The sequence below is a fragment of the Miscanthus floridulus genome, chromosome 2 (assembly GCF_019320115.1).
Source record: "Miscanthus floridulus cultivar M001 chromosome 2, ASM1932011v1, whole genome shotgun sequence".
NCBI classification, from domain to species: Eukaryota; Viridiplantae; Streptophyta; class Magnoliopsida; order Poales; family Poaceae; genus Miscanthus; species Miscanthus floridulus.
In genome coordinates this window covers 37,610,750-37,631,514 of record NC_089581.1, presented here as the reverse complement: position 1 = coordinate 37,631,514, position 20,765 = coordinate 37,610,750, and the positions used below count along the sequence as shown (strand labels likewise).

Sequence of the window (20,765 nt, the reverse complement as noted above, 5' to 3'; positions counted from 1 at the left end):
GTCCGGTCACTCAGGACCTGACACGTTCGGTCGTGTTTTTCACGCTCTGGACCCTTACTAGAAATGACCTGACGCTGGGACGCTTTGAGTCAAATCGAGCGAGAGGCGCGTCCGGTCGTCACTTGACATCGCAGGCAATCCGCTAAGTGACTGAAGCGACCTAATTTCCACGAGGGGAAATCCATAGAGTCGAAGTGTATTATGACCGTTGTAGATCATATTACCCCAAATTCTAGTCAAATACCACATCCATACAACGATAATATTAGAGTACATAAAGTGTGGAATTACATAAATTATTACATCGCCGCATTGGCAGAATCAAAAGTAGCATTCATTCAGAACAGCTTGAAGACAAGATCACCAAACTCGAGCGTAGGAATGAACCCCTCAACCGTCTAACTCCTCAGAGCTATACTCCAACTTGGTCGACACAACCCTCACCCTCCACACACCTAAGTCACACACGCAGCACTCTCCCCAGAGTCCCGATAACTCCAGTTTCCACCACGCATCAATATAGTATATATAAGCGTAGTAGAAATAATAAGTAATGTAATATAGCAGCAAGTGTGTGACTAGCCTATCAGTAGGGTGAGAAGGGGTAAGGTTGCGTCAAGGTAAAGGCCATCAAGAAAGCATACTACCATGCAAGTCCTATTATAATGTGATTGTAACAATAAAGTAAAGCAATAGCAGCTCTATATTAGCCATGCGTAATAGGTGCTACGAGATTGGGTGGGATGTGGCACCTTCAGTGAAGTCGTCTCCATACTCCTCACGGTACTCTCGGTCCTCGTCTGTCTGGTTCTTCTCCGAGTATGCAAACGATCGTATTATAGTCGCGTTAGCGACGTTTATAGAATAACACAAAAAGCAATGAAAATTCAAAAGAGCCAAATGCACTCAAACATGGGTTCATTGCATAGAGCTCAATTTTAGATGAATTTTGGTCCTGGTCTTGTATTTTTTTGAGTTCGTATGAATTAGTTATGAATTTCTGAAGTTTCAATCATTTCTGAAAATGGAAAAGGGCTGAATTAATATCGTGCTGACACATGTCACGCTCCTGTTGGTCCACGTGGCATGCTCATGATGTCAGCATGACGTCATCATCTCGGTTCCGATACTGACAGGTGGGGTCCCGCATGGCGGTGTTACTGACATGTGGCCCCGGTCAACGGTCAACGTTGACCGGTCAACGGTCTACCAGGCCGGGTCCAAACAGGGCCGGTTGGGCCTGGATACGGGCTGGGCTTTGGTCCACCACGTGGCGTGTGCTGGTGCAGCCATGTCATCTTACTGGGCCACTAACGAGCCGTGGTCCACGAGCGTAGGTGAGGCGTGGCTCATGGTGAACCCGCCTGCGTTGGTCCACAGACTGCAGAGCCGGTCTATGAAGGACTTGGTCCACTTACTCCTTCCCAGGATTCGGTTCACGTGCACAACGTGGTCATGGTCGGAGCTCGGCAGAGCTGCTCGGAACGTGGTCGGCGTGGTCGTGGTCGGAGCTCGGTGGAGCTGCTCGGGACGTGGTCGTGGTCGGAGCTCGGCGGAGCTGCTCGGGACGTGGTCAGCGTGGTCATGGTCGGAGCTCGGCGGGGCTGCTCGGGACATGGTCGGCGTGGTCGACGAGGGGAAAATCCCCTCCTCTTCCCCGACAGGGCTCCCACCGGCGGTGAGGTCACCGGCGAGCTTCTTCGGGTGGTACTGGTGCGCGATTAAGGTAGCCAAAAGCGTCGCCAAGCCTCGACGAGCGTAGTGGTGGGGTCTAGGTGGCGGCTAGGGCTTCCTAGGGCTTTGGCCATGGTGAATGGTGGCGTGGGTTCATCGGCGTGCATGGACAGGGCTACAGTGGCAGCGAGAGCCCAATTGGAGGAGCGTGTGAGCTCTACGGTGCTTCTACGGCCACGGTGGGCATGTTGAGGGAGCTCCTCGTGCTCCTAGTGGCTCCGACCACGGTGGTGGGGGCAAAACAGAGGCGGTGGCGCTCCGACGAGGTGCGGCGCGGCAACACAGGGCTCTGGTGGGCTTCTTCCTCGGCTAAGATGAGCGCGGTGTGTCTCTCGTCATGGCGGAGCCAGTCGGGGTGTCAATGTCGCCTTTACCGCGACGTAGAAGACACGGTGGTCTCACCATGGTTGTGCTCTCGGCCATGGTGAGCGTGCCCGTGCATGTGCGCTCCTGCTCCGATGTACAATGTCATGGCTGGGGTCCTCCGTTTGGCTGATGGCAGCACGCACGACGCGTCCTGGGTCTCGGCAAGCGTGGCCATGGAGGTCTCCCAAGCTAACTAGTTGGGCTAGGCCGGAGCTCGAAGCTTCAGCAAAGTTTCGATCATGGCAGTGCACGTTCCATTTGGCTAGGGAGGTGGTCTCAGCAAGATGGCTCACCGTAGGGTTCGTGGCGGTAGGATGGCGGTGCGGTGGCGAGGTGAGGCCATGATGAGGCGATGCAGTGCCATGCCGAGCAGCTACGTCGCTATAGCTGATTGGGGCGGCGCTCCTAGTTCCGGCAAGGTCCTCCCCGCAGTGGCTTCCTTCTCCACCTTGCTTCTCCCTCCTCCCTCTCTCTCGGCTTGACGCTGTGTGGTGCTGTGCCACCAGCAGCGACGGTGAACGGGCTGAGGGTTAGGGCTCACGAACGTTGGCTTTTATAGCTGAGCTCCAAGGGCTCCAATGGCGGACGGCGATCGGGCGGTGGTGATACATGCGGCGCATCTGACGGCTCACGTGTGGTAGCATAAGCGCGGCGTAAGGGGGAACAAGGTCATGCGATTTGCGTGACCCTAGGCCTGCGCCTGCTCCACGGTCGGCTCCCGGTCACGTGGTGGAGGGAGCATGGGGAAGACGACGACGCTGTAGCTGGGCGACTGACAGAGGGGGCCTGTTTTGTCAGCTTGTCCTGATGCGGTGGCGTGCAGTGTGTGATGGCTGACGGGCGGGTCCAGCTCATCAGCAGCTTGTGCGCGCGCGGTTGGTAGGGTGATGCTGGGCCGGCTTCGTGGGCCGCGTGAGCGAGTGAGAGGGCAGGCGGCTGGCTAGCTAGGCCGGTCGAGGCAGGCTAGGCTGCTGCTGCTCCCTCTCTCCTATTTCCTTATGTTACACTTCTTTCATGTATATAAATCAAAGTGGTATATTTCTCCTTTGGTATAATGTCCTATGTTAGTACATTTATTTATAAACAAATATTTGTTAACTTTTATTAATCAACACATAAACCCAAATAAAACCCAAATCACCATGTTGAATATAATGCAACTTGATGTATGTTATGTGGTAAAATAGATTCAAGGTTATGAGGTGAGATACTTGTGCAAGTCATGTAGGTTTAGTTGGATTACGACTAATGCAACACTTAGGGTTAGCTCCTACAAATGTCACTCATCATCACATGGGGTTTTGAAGAAAAAAATTTTATAGTTGGGATTTTTGGTGTGTGGATTTTTGGGTTGTTACAGTGACCGTTAGAGATCAGTGGCATACGTTAAACGCTGGGACATGTGGAGGCCATCAGTGACCGTACACTAAGGTAGGCGCGTCAGGTCATCCCGATTGACACGTAGCACATAGTCCCCTCTCTTGACCCTAATGGCTCTATTCATTTGAGGGGCTCTATCAATAGTGTTTGGCCGGCTTGGGGCTCACTCTCTTGGCACTTTGACATACTTGACATCCTTCTGAGCCTAAGCAAACACCTCCCACTCATCTCCATCATTGATTCATCATCATAATGAGATTGGGAGAGATTCCAAGTGCATTTGCTTGAGTGATTGCATCTAGTGGCACTTGTGGATCGTTGTGGCTATGGATTTCTTGTTTCTCTTGGTGGTTGTAGCCACCTTGATGGCTTGGAGCAGCGGAGGAGTTTCGACACGTGTTGGTGATTGTTCATGGCTGGCTCTAGAGATTGTGAGGGGTCTTGCACCTTCTTCGGCGAAGAGCCGCAAGGTAGCTCTAGTAAATTGCTCATGTCATTGAGTTACCTCACTTGTGGATAGATTCTTGTGGCGCCTCTTGTGGTGGGCTTGGTGTGTGATACTTATTAGCCGTCGAACCACTAAGTGGTGATCGACACAATGGGGACTAGCGTGTCGGCAAGCACGTGAACCTCATGAGAAAAATCGTATGTCATTCTTGTGATTGGATTTCTCCCGGTGATTGGTTGTCATCATATTGTGATTGGTTCATTCCTCTATAGGGCGGTATAATCACCCTACTCATTCCATTACTTTCTTGCAAACTAGTTGTAGCAAGCTTTTTAGTGTAACTAGTTTTGAGAGCTTGTTTTGTAGCTTAGTTTCATCTAGTGGAGCTCTTTAGTGTAGCCTTTTTGAGAGCTCTTAGTGAGTAGTGACTTATGTGGCAGAACCGCCTAATTTGATCACAACATATATGCAGGGCAGTGCATGGAGTGCTAGTTTGTGTGATGGCAATGCAAATTTTAATCTTTGTTGCAACTACCAATGAAATGCACGGTACTGGATATGGCATGCAGATGCTGAGGCTAGCTAGCTAATTTGTGCAGAACTTGCTAACTAGCCAGAAGACGGATATATATCAGTACGTAGCCATTTTTTAGACAGCACTTAGGCATGGAATTTGGGTTTCTCCTATACAACTCACGGCAGGTATTCTTGTTGATTTAATTAAACACATGTATGATCTTTCTTCATGGCAGTAGCATGCGAGTTCTTTATTTTCTTTGATGCATGATAAGAACGGGCGGGCATTGCCGTGGCCAAAACACATGTAGATTTGTTTAGATATGGAGTCGATTCGCGTCCATATCAAATTTATCATGAGCTAGGTGGAGCGCGTCCACCAATTTTATGCCATGAACCTTTAATCGGGTTGGAGCCACAAGGCGTCTAACCAAATCTGTGCCAGTAACATAACCGGGGTGGAGGCACAGCGCGTCCGACCCAAATTTCACCGAGCCATATTTTCTGGCCTTTTACACCTTTACCGGGGCACGAAGCCCATGCACATAGCGTGGCTATTTGGCCCTTATACCTTTACCAAGGCATGATGCCCATATGCGGAGCACCGTCCTCACTGGCCCTGTTTGTACCAGAATAGAGGACACAAGGCTCGCCGACAAAGTTGTCGATGACGACGTTTGTGGATGAAACAGCCGGAGATAAGAAGCAGGATGGGAGGCAGGACCAGAGACGTGCCCTGAGGCCTCTCACCTTCTCAGGGACCTTGGACAGGATGTTGCTTCTTACGGCAAGCTTCTTACGTGCTCTATGAATCTTTTTTTCTTTTACTTTAGCTTCAGTTTAGGCTCGTGAAGCAATGGGGCGTAACATGCATATTTCCCTATGCGTAGTAAGGCTTTAGAAATTTTCCATTTACTGGCGGTGGACAATACTCGCCATCCGGAGATATGATTCTATAAGCGCCACTAGAGTAGACATCCTTCACAATATAAGGACCTTCCCATTTAGGCTCGAATTTGCTTTGCATTCAATGAGTAATATTCATAGGTCGAATGACCGCTAGAACCAAATCCCCCTCTTTGAATGACCTTCTCCTTACGTGTTTGTCAAAAGCTCGAGACATTCTAGTTTGGTATGCCTCCAAGTTTTGCAATGCACGAAGACGTTTTTCTTCGAGGTTGTCTAGTTCCCTTAGGCGTAATTTCGCCGATTCATTTTCATCGAGTTCTTCTTGGATAGCAACTCTTAAGGAGGCAATTTGCACCTCCAGTGGCAGGACCACCTCTCCTCCATACACAAGTGAGTAAGGAGTCATTTTCGTTGACGTCCGAGTTGTGGTCCTATATGCCCACAAGGATTCGAGTAACTTTTCATGCCAGTGTCTCTTATTTTATGAGACCATCTTTTTAAGCAACTTGCATAGCACTTTATTGAATGCTTCTGCTTGACCATTAGCGGCTGGATTATAACCTATGGAGAAGTGATGCTTAATTTTGAATTTAGCACACATCTTCTCTATTTGTCTATTTTTAAAAGACGTGCCATTATCAGATATCATTCGGGCTGGAACCCCAAATCGATATATAAGATTCGTTCTTATAAAGTTTTCAACATTTTCCGTTTTGACTTCTTTTAGTGCTACAGCTTCTGCCCACTTAGAGAAGTAATCAGTTGTGGCAAGAATGAATTTGTGTCCCTTAGAAGACGGGGGATTTATTGGCCCAACTACATCCATTTCCCACATTTCAAAGGGCCAAGACATATTAGTCGGATGTAATGGTTCATGGGGCTGATGTATGAAATTACCATGTATTTGGCATTCATGGCATTTCTTTGCAAATTTCATAGAATCATCAAACATTGTAGGCCAATAATAACCTAAATGTCTTAGTTGGTAGTGTAGCTTGGGTCTAGATTGGTGTGCGTCACACACCCCGGAGTGAACTTCATTTAAAGCTTTGATTACCTCATTGCCTGCAAGGCAGCGAAGTAAAATGCCATCGCATGAACGCCGATAGAGCGTGTTGTTTATACATGTATAATTCAGTGATCTCTTTCATATTCTAGACCTTTTGCTAGAATCTAGGGGCAAATATCCATGAAGGAGATAATCGAGAAAAGGTGTTCTCCGATCATCCATCTCAATTTCGTACGTATCTATAGTCATGGCTGAAGTAGATGGTATGTCCTCTTCCTCAGTAAGTATGGGGAGGACTCTTCGTTCCTCTACGTGAACATTCACAGTTTGATACGGATTTAGTGACATGCTAGCAGCTAAGCTTGCCAATGCATCTGCTTTCTCATTTTGACTTCTTACAACATGCTGAATTTTCAAATCAGCATACATAGCCATTAGTCCTTTTGCCTTCCAAAAATATGGCAAAAGCCCTTGCTTTTTTACTGTATATATTTCCAACAATTGGTTAATTATTAATTGGGAGTCTCCTTATACAGAGAGTGTGTTTAAAACTATATTGTGAGCCATTTCAAGCCCGATAATTAGAGCCTCATATTCAACAGCATTATTTGAAACCGCTGAAGTTAATGTGAAGGAATATGGAAGTATTGCTTCGTCCGGTGTGACAAACACGACCCCTACGCCTACTCCTGATTTCCGACAAGCACCATCACAATATATTTGCCATGTAGGATTGGACACCGTAGTGGTGAAGACTACCTCATCTGGCAGAACATCGTCAATGGGAAAGTCATCAGGTATGGGATGTGCGGGTAGAAAATTAGCCAAAGCTTGACCTTTAATGGCTTTTTGAGGCACGAACACAATATCAAATTGTGAAAGAAACATCGCCCACTTAGCCAATCTACTAGATAATGTTTTTTTTTAAATATGTCAGAGTGGATCAGCTCTTGAGACAAGATGTACTGTATGTTCTAGCATGTAATGGCGAAGCTTTTGTGCTGCAAATACAAGTGCCAGGCATATTTTTTTCTATATTCGGGTAATTGCACTCTGCCCCCTGTAGGGTGCGGCTCAAATAATATAGGGAGACTTCTTTCCCTGTATCATTGGTTTGTGCCAAAAGAGCGCCTAATGAAGTCGGCATGGCTGCCGTATAGAGGATTAATGGTCGTCCTTTAATTGGCGTGCCTAAGACAGGAGGACTTGTTAAATATTTTTTTATGTCCTCGAATGCATTTTAACATGCTTGATCCCATTGAAACATGACTCCTTTCTTCATGAGCCAGGAAAAAGGTTTGCACCTCCCGGGCAGGTTTGAGATGAACCTTCTAATGTACGCTAAATGGCCTTGGAGGCTCTTTAATTCATGCAAGTTTGTTGGTCGAGGCATGTCAACAATTGTGTTTATTTTAGTAGGGTCAATTTCAATGCCTTGCTTGGTGACTATGAAACCAAGGAATTTTCTCGAAGATACTCCGAAGGCGCACTTCATAGGATTCATCTTTAATTTATGTTTTCTAAGGCAGTCAAACACCATTTCCAAGTGTTTTAAGTGATCTTTCTCGCGCTTAGATTTTACAACAATATCATCTATATAGCACTCAATGATTTCGTACAACAACCCATCAAGGACAATGGTCATTGCACGTTGATACGTGGTGCCTGCATTTTTTAATCCGAAGGGCATCACTTTATACCAATATATGCCCTTGGGTGTATGGAATGCTGTTAACTCCTCATCTTCCAGCGACATTTTTATTTGGTTGTAACCAAAGAAACCATCCATGAAGGATAATATTTCATATCCCATAGTGACATCAATAAGGATTTTAGAGATTGGAATTGGAAATTCATCTTTTGGACTGGCTTTATTTAAATATCTAAAATCCACACATACACGGATCTGTCCATTTTTCTTTTTTGTGGGCACGATACTAGACACCCATTTGGGGTATTTCACTTCTCGGATAAACCCAGCAGCTATGAGTTTATCAACTTCAGCTTCTATTTGTGGGAGAAGTTCTGGACGATATCTTCTTTGTCCTTGCTTAACCGGAGGAACATCTTTTCGAACGGCCAATTTATGCACAGCAACTGTTGGGTCTAGACCTAGAATTTCTTCATAAGACCAAGCAAATACATCTCTATTTGCAGAAAGAAATTTATGGTATTCTTCCTTACTTTCTTTAGATAGATGTTTACTAATAAAGATTGGTCGAGGATCGTCGTCCGTGCCGATATTAATTTCTTCCAACTCATCAACAGTTGGTTGATTTCCATCTTCCATTTGTGGAGATGCTTCCATAGCATCAAGAGGTTCGGCAGAGGTCATATTAACTTCATAGCCTAACCCATATTTCTCTTCTTTTAATGCTTGATCTTGGTGTAGGGCTTCAAGCTGAGCCTGGGACATCAACTTTTCAAATGATGCGAGCTACCCCCGGCCATCGCATAAAGAAGGACCAGTAGAAATATCATAGCCCATCTGTTGCATAATATAAAGAACTTTGTTGTCATATAAAGAGATGGGTAATGTTTTATCATCTTTATTTAACAAAGTGACCTATGTAACCAATTTACTCTTATTATCCCTTTCAGTTTGGGCTTGTTTTATTTTATATTGCACCAAAGGAGGTAAAGGAGTTGGAAATGAAATACCTCTATTTTGAGAGGGTTTACTTATGATGTGAAATATCGGATCATCTTCCTTCCTTTGATTGCTTGGTATGTATTGGTATATCTTTTGGCTTGATGAAGACTTGACTTCTTCTATCTTTGGGATATTTTGTTCTAACGGCAATGATGATTTTGGTTTTGAGACTTTATCAATAGGCTCAAAATAAAACTTTGCATCAACATAGAAAGATTCTGCTATAGTGAATGGCTTTTTATCAGCAAAATCCTTACTACGCTCCCTGAAGGATCTTTATACTTGATGCATTGATGGAGAGTAGATGGAACAACTCTATTTTCATGCAGCCATGGGCGATCGATAAGAACATTATATGAGGTAGCCGCATCAATCACATGGAAGTATATGTATGTCATAAGATCTTCAAACTTTAGAACCAGGGATATGGTGCCCAATGCTTCTTGACCAGCTTGGTTAAAGCCATGAATGACAACAATTGAGCGACATAGGTCTCCTTTAAAATACCCAATCTTTTTAAGAGTGCGCAAGGGTAACAAGTTTATGGCCGGACCACCATCAATCATTATATGATTAATGGGGAGATCATCGATCTCGCCGAACATAAGAAGGGGTCTGTTATGCTTTTTATTTCCTAACAACAGATCCACGTCATTGAACAAAATACTTTGAGTTTGGGATAATTTTACTTCTGCTTGTGAAACCTCAACCCTATAATCTTCAGGGAAGGAAAGTGCAGTAATAAATGCATTTCGCAAATCAGAAGAGAGTCACAAAGCATCATACACAAAAAGCATAGCCAGTATTTTTTATAGTGCAAGATTACATCATACTTGACCGACACATTAGGAGTATGGTTAGTCGCATCATTCGGAGTTACATTTAGGGGATTTCTTTGTTGAGGAGATGGCCTAGTTAGTTGATGGCCTGACCTAAGCTGAACTTCCTCAACTTTGGGTGCCTCTTCTTTAGGGAAGTAAAGAGACTCCTCATCATCCTCAAAAACTTCGATGGGGAAAACAGCATATTCTTCAAGGGGGTTGTCCTCGTGCTTCTTTATATTTTGGTAGAAGCACGGGCCTTCGCCCTTTTTCATCATTCGTCGAAGAGCAAATCGTCTTGAGAGTTGCTGTCGACGCTCTCCTGATCTTTGGGAACATGATGGTTCACATTTTGGGGTGTGGATCCACCGAAGGAAAGCCTTGCCTTCATGCTGGCGCTTAGCTTGCTGTTGTGGATGCCCTGAGAAAGATATATTAACATGCTCAGGTTTTGATATCATATATCGATCATAAGTTGGCCATGTTTTTTGAGTTGCACAACTCATTGGATCACTTTGAAAAGTGGTGACATTTGACGTAGCCGTTTTCTTTCCATTTGTCATGCTTTTGAGTAGATCAGCATCTATGATGCCTTCATCTATGAGCTTTTGTATCATGTTTTGACCACAAAACAATCCTTGAGCGTATGACCCAAGATGCGATGAAAGTGACAGAAATTTGGCTCATCGAATTTAGAAGCTTCTTCTGGCCTTTTTGGTTTGGGGAGCTCGATGAGTTTCAACTCCCATAGGCCCATGAAGAGATCCCCCATTTCTTCATCGGGGAAAGAGTACTTCTGATTTTGACGCTCGCTAAGAGTTAGCCTTCTAGGAGCTAGTGCACCCCCTTTGCTTGGTAATCTTGTGGTGGTGCCCCCAGTTTGGAACTTTTGAGGACCCACCGTTGCCTCCATGGCCTGCATTTGCTTTGGCTTAGAAGATGTGGGCTTATCCTGCGGGTTGTTTTTGTCCAATGGCGCGTTGTTGAACGTCTTCGACGGACGAGACATGTGATGCATATAATTCTCTATGTCTATGGCCTTTGAGGACAACTCTTCAAAAGTTATTGGCCTTACACCCTATAGGTGAATGGCCATGTCCAGGCTCAAGTTATTCATACACATACGAACTGCTTCTGGTTCGGTGATTGGCTGTGGGCAGTGGAGGCTTAAATTCCTCCACCTATTGATGAAATCTGTAGCTTTTTCATTTGGCCTTTGTAAGGTTTGAGTCAGTTTAGTTATTCCCACCGTCCTTTGAGTGCTATAAAAGCACTCTAGGAAGGCGTCTTGCATTTGTTCCCATGTACGGATGGAGCCAGGTGCTAACTTGCTATACCATGTGAAAGCTGGACCCGATAATGTTTGTACAAATTGACGGAGGAGAAGAGCTCCATTGTGGGCTGCATCTTGACACACAGCAAGGAAATGGGCCACATGTTCATGTGGTGATCTGGTCCCATTAAATTTACTAAATTGCGGTTGGTGATAGTTGATCGGAAATGGTACCACGTCCACCTCCGACGGATATGGTTTCACATACCCCGGATGCATGGAGTAATGTGTTTGCATATATTGAGCTTCTACACCTTCGGAAATCATCCTCTGTATGGATTCGAGTGTAATTTCAGGTTGGGGATGGGGATGGGGACCATTATGACTAGTCAAAGCATTCACATCACTTGTACGATTTTTGGTGTTGGCCACCTGCTCACAGAGCGCAGCCAACTCTTCTTCTTTCTGTTGCAATGCAACCATCATTCGGTTCATCTGCTCTTCAATAGATTGACCCTCATTTGTGGCAAGCACTTGTTCAGCATCGCCTGGCTCACTCTCACTATGTGGAGATGGTGAGCCATTCTCACTTGGGGCTTGTGGATCTTCACCATTTAGTGGGTTTGGATCAGCCAAGCCTGCAGTATCCAATAATTCATTTTCAAAGTTAGAATGATCATCAAATAGGGGGTTATACGACCCTACATAGATCGTATTATTCCTTGAATTACCAGAGTTTGTTAAGCTTTGAGTCACCGGATGATGACCCACCAGAATTTGTTTGCGAGGCTTCTTTCTTTTGAAGTGTGTAGAAGCAGAGGAAGTATCACTCGTGTTGCAGGCTGCTTCCTCAACACTCACCAGCATTGAAGAGAATACCTCAAAATGGTTGCTCAAGGCTCTTTTTTGAGGAGGCCGATAAGCTAGTGTTGTTGTATCTTCCACTCTTGGAGTGACTGCTTTTATTTCTCCTTGGGTGCCACCAGCATGGCTTGATGATGCATCCCCTCATACCCAACTAGACGTGGAGTCAGTTGGTATTACCATCTGCCTTTGCTTTAAGCTGGCATGTCTTGCACGTACAATAGCAGCCTGCTTTGCATATCTCCCTCGTCGTGAATTCCTTTTTATGAACTCTTGATGCTCGAGTAGTTTGGCCAAAGTTTTGATGCATCGCATGATTTCACCCTCAATATTATCTGGGGATGTGGATGCTCTAGGCAACAAGCTCCTTAGGTCCTGGCATATGGCCCTTTCGATGGAAGCCTAAAAAGCTTGCCTCGTAGCATTTTGGATCCTGTGATATTCCCTGCTTTGTTGAGAAAAAAATGAATCACAAACATAAGCACATTGTGCATTAGTCATAGAGTCAATTGCATTGCTGAAGTTGGCCCATGCTTGAAGGATTTTGCGTTGCCATCGGTGGTGTCGCTTTGGAGACACAAAATCTTGTACAAAAGGCCATGACAGTGCCACCTCTGATGATATAGGATCAGAGAGTGTCACAGCCGAATCAACATGTCCCCTCTTTATATCATTGAGGGAGAGGTGAATCCCTTGCCACCGAAGCTCATGCTTAGGTAGATCATTGCTGGGATTATAGACCAACGTGGGGATAAACTCAGGAGCTTTAGCCCGAAATTGGCTTTTTGTAGATGAATCACTTTTAGTAGACGACATACTATATTCTGTCGCCACAGCCTTTCCTTTGTTGGAAGTACGCGGGTGATCCATCTCCCCACCGCTACAGCCCTTTCTTTGTTGTAGGGCTGCAAACGTTGAGGTTGATCCCGTAGCACTATCCCCCTATTTGGAGGTGGGAAAGCTGTTGTCGATGCATTCTTTGTCGGAGGTGCCCCTTGTATGCTTGGGGCAGGTTTGGAGGAACTAGCCCCCAACTTATCATGAGTAATTGAAGGTGGCATTTCCCCCCTTGTCTTTGGAGTCCATGAAGAGGACATCATTGGTGGCATCGACTTGGTTGGCAACGCCCTTTTGGCACAGATAGGCCACTCCCCAAGCGTGGCGGGGCGGAACTTTGGCGCCGTCTTGGAATTAGGGGACTCGGTGCTCTTAGGCTTGGATGAGCTAGGAGCAACCACCTTGGAGGATGTGGCCTTTCGCACATTGGTAGCGCGCTCATTGGAGGCCATCATCCTTGCTTTGGCAGCAACTCTTCTTGCTCGCCGCTTTGTGGCTTTGGACATGACAGGGGTGAACCCTTCCTCAGGCTTGGAATTAACCTCTTGGTCATGAGCAACTATAGCCGACGACGCAGCTGTAGTGTGGAGTGAACCAGCACTGTTGGAAGCTTGAACGGGACCCATGGGAACATTGACCCAGAGGGAACCAATGCGGATCGTGATGAAGTCTTGAACACGTCCGACCATACCTTCATATAAGAAAACCATATATGAGTTTTCTTGAATGCAAATATGAATGCGCATATAATTTCATTTGACAATTTAGGTCAAAGCCGTATGATGCAACCATGTCAGAACTCAAAGATGAGGGGAGAAGTAGGTCCCACTGGGCATGCCATAATCTGATGGCGGGGAAACGAGCGGTTATGACCCGCCTCCGCGTCACCAGAGACAAATTTGGTTTTGGTTAAATTTAATTGGGACAAAAGAAAAAGAACAGGTATTGCAAGTCCATACTTCCATAATTCTTATATTTGCATAAAAAATATGTTAATTACATCTCCGAAGAGAACACCCCTGATTAAGAGTTCCAACATGAGTACATGAAAAATAAGATTACATCATATGGCTTCGTATTACAAACTACAAAAGAAAACAAAGTCTTCGGTCTTGTAGCTGTGGATGGATAAATATGCATGCTTGGCATAGGCTTGAACTTGATGCATGTTATTTTATTTAACATGACATTTTCATTTGTTGTAAAGCTAACGAATACTCCTTATACGATTGGTCGCTAGCTTGTTTTGCTTTCTAGCGACCCATGATATGCATGTAGTTAATCTATGCAAAGCATTTGTGAATATATTATTATTTATTCATATCATGATATGACACTAAATTTAGCTAACTCAGTATGGGACATCTTGATCATGCCACATATGCATATATGACCAGGAGGAAATGATTTGTTTGTTTGTTGGATATTTTTGGTGCACATAATTTACTTTGGAGACTAAATTTGACATAGTCTTATCAGACCATGCAGAACCATGGCTCGACATGTTTGATATATGTAGATGCATTTGACATATGGTGCCATATTTTATATGGGCACTTGTCAAGGTTTAGGAAGATATGTTGATGCAGCAAACCTAGATGCGACACATGGAGTTGATTTGTTTTATCAAAATTAGCGTACACGCTCATGACATAGTATTTGACCCAGGATACATGTATTATGTTATTTAATTTAATTTGATTTAAATTAATGACCTGGCTAGACGTAACCTTATATGGGTGTAGTCTAACTAAGGTGCATATTGATCCAAATTAATTAGGAATTATGATGAATGTGGCCAAGCTTATATGACTTGGCTAAGCTCTCATTAATGTTTGCAACAATTTGGCTATTTTAACTATGGTGCCGCAACAGATTAGCATAGGCACATAGTTTATCATGTAGAGATTAATTTTGATTATAATCTATTACTATGGTTTAACCGGATATGGGTTTGGATGAATGCAGCATAATTGAGATGCACGGTCCAATTTTATTTTAGTTAATGCAGAGGAGATATATGCCGGGACTTTACATGGCCTGACATATGGAGTTTAGTTTAAACATGACGTTGGGTGCATGATTTTCACAAGCTGGTTTTAAGATAGGATTACTTAGTTGTTCATCAATTTTGGTCAGGGAGATAACCACAACTATACTCTTCAAGAGTTTACTTTAACATGCTGCTGCATATCAATGCACCATGCTTATCTTATATGCACAATAATTTAATATCTTTGATTTATTTTGCTCGCTGTTAATTTGATCAGAGCATATATGTAGGGCAGTGCATGGAGTGCTAGTTTGTGTGATGGCAATGCAAATTTTAATCTTTGTTGCAACTACCAGTGAAATGCACGGTACTGGATATGGCATGCAGATGCTGAGGCTAGCTAGCTAATTCGTGCAGAACTTGCTAACTAGCCAGAAGGGATATATATCAGTACGTAGCCATTTTTTTAGACAACACTTAGGCATGGAATTTGGGTTTCTCCTGTACAACTCACGACAAGTATTGTTGTTGATTTAATTAAACACATGCATGATCTTTCTTCATGGCAATAACACGCGAGTTCTTTATTTTCTTTGATACATGATAAGAACGGGCGGGCGTTGCCGTGGCCAAAACACATGTAGATTTGTTTAGATATGGAGTCGATTCACGTCCATATCAAATTTACCATGAGCCAGGTGGAGCGTGTCCATCAATTTTATGCCATGAACCTTTAACCGGGTTGGAGCCACAACGCGTCCAACCAAATCAGTGCCAGTAACATAACCGGGGTGGAGCCACAGTGCGTCCGACCCAAATTTCACCGAGCCATATTTGCTGGCCTTTTACACCTTTACCGGGGCACGAAGCACATGAGCATAGCGCGGCCATTTGGCCCTTATACCTTTACCAAGGCATGATGCCCATGTGTGGAGCACCGTCCTCACTGGCCCTGTTTGTACCAGAATAGAGGACGCAAGGCTCACCGATGAAGTTGCCAATGACGACGCTTGTGGATGAAACAGCCGGAGATAAGAAGCGGGATGGGAGGTAGGATCAGAGACATGCCCTGAGGCCTCTCACCTTCTCAGGGACCCTGGACAGGACGTTGCTTCTTACGGCAAGCTCCTGATGACCTTCCGCGCGGTAGAGTGGCGAACCGGTAGCCTGACAACACTCTTCCGGTTTGTCAGAGTGGCACTGCGGCGGCAGCCTAGCGGCGTTGTGTTTTGGCGATGGTTGGAACGACAGCCTGACGGTGTTTTGGATCAGAGAGCTGGGGTCCTTGAACGCGCGCAGTAGTCTACTATTTATAGACACCGTGCGCTAGAATTTGAACTTGAGCGCGCGGCCTAGAGTCCGGAGGTCATGCAGTACGTGGAGATGACCTGGTCGTTGCGGCCGGCGCCGCACCTTCGTTCAAAACGCATGCGCGCCAAAAATTTCCCGCCTGGCATGTGGAGCTTTCATCCAGTCCTTTTCTTTTTATATGATTAATCAAAATGATCGGGATAAGAAAGAACATATTTATCTATTTCCTATCCGGACGCCATCATCATACGCGTATGCTTGTATCCACGCACGCGGCACGCCTGACTCTCTTGTTTTCCTGCATGAGCCAGTGCACGAAGGTAGGCAGGTAGCCATAGATGTATGCATTTCGGGCTTGACATGGCCTCATTTCTTACACGTGCTTCCTCTATTTCATCCATCAGTACGTCACTTGCATGGTGGATTAGGCCATCAAATCAATCTAACAAACATCATATATTCACGTGAGTATCTATATTCAATTTATACACAGGAGGACATATGTCGCATATACATGCCTTCACTCATGCATATTTGGGTATACCAAAATTGGTGTCAACACCTGGGTAAGATATAACAAAAAATTAGCATTCCATCGTAGTAACACGATCATCAAGGCATCATATTTTCCGCTACTCTAGTCGGCTCCATGATCTATCGTTGTTCCTATTATGATATACGTGGATACAACGCAGAGACGTAATTAATCAACGGTAACCGCAACTCTTAAATATACGATTACGCTCCGGAAGCTAATGAGCCAGATTTATTGAGTAACGTACTGGTCTACGTATCCTCATCGTTAAGTAAGGCTTTGTCTCCAGAAAAATGTTCTAGTTTTAAAATCCCAAGGTGCTTTGGTATTTTATTGATTAAATATATATTTTTGAACTAGGGCTCATTTAGCTACCCTAGCAAACTGATTATTATGGAGCTACAAAAATTACAGTGAGCACCTAATAATGTTAGGAATTTACTGTAAAAGTTTCAGAGCCAACACTATCACCAATTCATCACAAAAATTCCTATAAGTTTATATCTTACAATATTAAGCATCTTAAATTAATTAGACAACTCCTAGAAATATTATAAAACTATGTGAATAAAATATACTAGCAGATAGATTACAATTTTAGGAACCTAACAAAATTTATTTCACAATTTTTGGACATCTACATGATTTTAGATTAATTACACAAAACTAGTTCTTAAATAAAAATACAAAACTATTTCTAATTTTTTACTAAAAAGACGAACCAAACTGGCCCAACATGGCCCACACGGGGCGCGACCCACGCGCGGAGGCGGCCCACGGCGGGGAGCCCGTGCGCGCTGGCATTTTAGCAAAAATGCCCCTGAGCTACCTACTATTCTCGCAGCCACTATTTGTCCTATTTACTCAGTCAGCACTTATACATCAAAGACCCCGAGAGAAGCTGTCTTCGCATCGGGGAGGTCCCTACGACCCCCGCGCTCGCCGACGCATGCGTGAACTGGTACGGCCCCATTACACCGGCCAATCGAGACCCTTGCAGACCTAGCTATAGGACCAATACTCACCTATGGGCCGACGCGCGATGATGTGTGGTGGTTGCATGAACAGAGGTGAAGCAGAGCGGGCTCTCCCCGACGGCGGGCGACCTGCGGCGGCGACAACCGCGTTCCGGTGAGCCACAATGTGCAACAGATAATACAAGTGACGGGTAAGCATTAGTGACGCACCACGATCCTACCCGTGGCGGTGGCCTAGCCGGAGACGCCCCGAGCAAGTTTGGCCATGTGCGCGCGGTGAGCTCGACGGCGAACCGCAACGACACGGCCGTGTCAGCGATGTGGAGGCGGCTATAGGGCTCGACTTGGGTGCCCACGGCGAAGAGGGGTTCTAGGCGGGGCTAGTGGTACGGTTAATTTGATGCGAGATGGCAAGGTTGGAGCTGGCCACGCTGAGGTGGGCTGGGCCTTAATGGCGCGATGGCAGGAGCAAAGCTCCAAAATTGGAGCTCGGTCTGGTCGTAATCAAGGCGGGATGGGAGCGGTTGGAGAGGGAACGTGAGGGCAGAGCGGTGGGTGCATGGAATTGATGAGGGACGACCCCTCGTAGGCAGGCGCATTGGCACGGCTCGGTGGCGGCAGCAGAGAGAAGGAAAAAGAGAGAGAGACTGGGTGCGGCCAGTGACTCCATGAGGCGAGCCTTGGTGAGACGCGGTTGACATGATCGAGGGACCTATGTCCAAGCACGAGGGGATGAGCGCGAGCGTCCATGACTGGCCATGGCCCACGTGTCGCAGCGCCATTAATGTCGTGATGATGGAGTGCACGGCCACGTGCGGACGGCACCCAACCGGGCTGGGGAGGGGGCAGCGCGATGTAGCGAGCAGACACGAGTACAGGAGTGACACGACGGCAGCGGCAACGACTGCGACCGTGATTGTGTCATGACGCGCGACATGGAGGGTAGCAGCAGCAGTAGCGGTAGCCATGGTAGCAGTGGTGGTCGGGCGCAAATAGGGCCAGCGAGGCATGGCGGCCTACGGCTAGCTGCAAGCGGTGCGACCAGAGCGGCCAAGCCATGGCCAAGCCACGGCTAGACCAAGGGCAGCCTTGGTCGGCCGGTCTGCTGCCACGCACACGCGCGCACTACACAGCCACGCAGCGATGCAAAATGGCCACACGTGGTGACCGCACGCCCGAGCCCGGTGGCCCGAGACTGAGTACACTCACGAATTTTAAAGGGCCTGTAAAAACTAAACGATTCAATTTGGAACCAATCCATCTTCACTACTCTAAACAGGGCACCTTAGGCTATCAATAAGAGCTGCAACACGACACCCCTTCTTAACTGAATTTCATAGAATAATTTGCCAAACATGGCTTTGTCACACTGCTGCTCACCTTAGGAATTTTTCTGTCTTGAGCTAGATTTGTTTTCAAGTTCCGTTTCTAGACTATTAGAAATACTAGCTAGTAACATTATTTTTCTATAGCAAGAGTTGCATTGTCATCTACAAAGTTTATACTTTAAACTTTATTTAAGTGTCACACACATGTTCTATAGTATTTTTGCTAAATAAAAATTGATTTTAAACCCTACTTGATATACATGAGCTATTGCATCAACATTGATTTAACATTTTTATTGATTATTTTAGGCTACAAGAAATTTATCAACACCTTCTATCACATGCATTATTACACAAACACGATACTCGTGACATGATTTAGTAGTTGGTTTAGGGCATAACACCGAGGGTGTTACAACCTAGCTCTTGATTGTGCCTAATGATCATAGCAACTAGAATTATTGGATAGGAGGCTTGCAACCCTTGTAGAGGTAGAGCAAATTTGTATTACGCCATTTGTGTCACTAATCAAATTGCTCTAGAGTTTTTGTAGAGTTTGAATAGGCTATTTACCCCCTCTAGCCATATTAGGACCTTTCATAGGGGTGGCGGTGCCCCCGCAGCACCCAAAACACGTTTTCGCCCCTCTCTGAAAAAATATGGTGGTGCTAGGCACCAAACAGTCCAGTGACCATGGTGGTCCCACCTTCAGCTCAAACTTGATTTCCACCACCTCAAGCTTGTAGAGCATTTCATTAGCTTTCTGAAAAGTCCTAGATCATTGAAATTGGAGTTTGGAGCTAAGAGTTATGCCCAAAATACGAAAGGATGGTAGTGCTGATTTGGGCACGTTGCAGGGGGTGGCGGTGCAACCGCCCTTGGGGGTGGTGGATAGTGAAAAGGACGGTGCCACCCCCAGGCTGGGCTATGCGTTGGCTACAAGTTTGATTGCATTTTCCGACCCTCGGACAACCCAAACTTGCTCTTTTCTTCTCCTTTTCTTATCCAAGTTGATCCAAATCAACTCCAACAACTCCTCCTTTGCAAATGTGCCAATACAACCAAATGTCCACCATCTTGTGCATGTGTGTCAGCTTTTCATAAACATTTTCCAAAGGATTAGCACTCAATTCACCACGCCACTTGATCCTAGCAATGATGCAAAGTTAGATCACTCGAGTGGCACCAGATGACCGATATACAAAAAAAGTTTGCCCCTCTTGATAGTACGGCCATCTATCCTAAACCCGATCATAAACTTATCTACACACCTATGATCGGTGAAATGAAACGCCCTATAGGTTATACCTTTGCCTTGCGCATTTCATTCCATCTCCTTCGATGTTGATGCAACAGATGCACCAACCATATCACAAATGATATGATCCACTTCATATCATCATATGACTTTGTTGGTTCATCAATCTTGATCTCACTTGCTTTTCACCATTGCCTTCATCCATCGGCGCCAAGTCTTGCTCAAGCTTTACTGCCACACGGTCCATCTCTCCAAAGCCTCCAACTTGCCCTTCACGCTTGCAACCGGTCCATCAAGCCAAGTCTTGTCTTGATCTTCTCTACCTTAGTCACGTGACTCTATGTCATGTCTCATATGCAATGAGCTCCTTCATCACATGTGTGAGCCTTGCAACAAATCCAAGCCATCTTCACCGTCATGGCATGAGTTGCTCACATAAGTGTACCTGTGGATTAATCACCTGTGAATCTCACATTTAAACACATTAGTCCACCTAGGTTGTAACTCAATTACAGTGTTATCCTAAACGCTAAACAGTAAATAATCGGTCACC

General features: G+C 45.5%; 1 pseudogene; it reads right to left on the bottom strand.

Moving 5' to 3' along the window:
- Window positions 1-10,110: 10,110 nt before the first annotated feature.
- LOC136536357 (uncharacterized) lies at window positions 10,111-13,436 on the bottom strand (annotated as a pseudogene).
- Window positions 13,437-20,765: the final 7,329 nt, after the last annotated feature.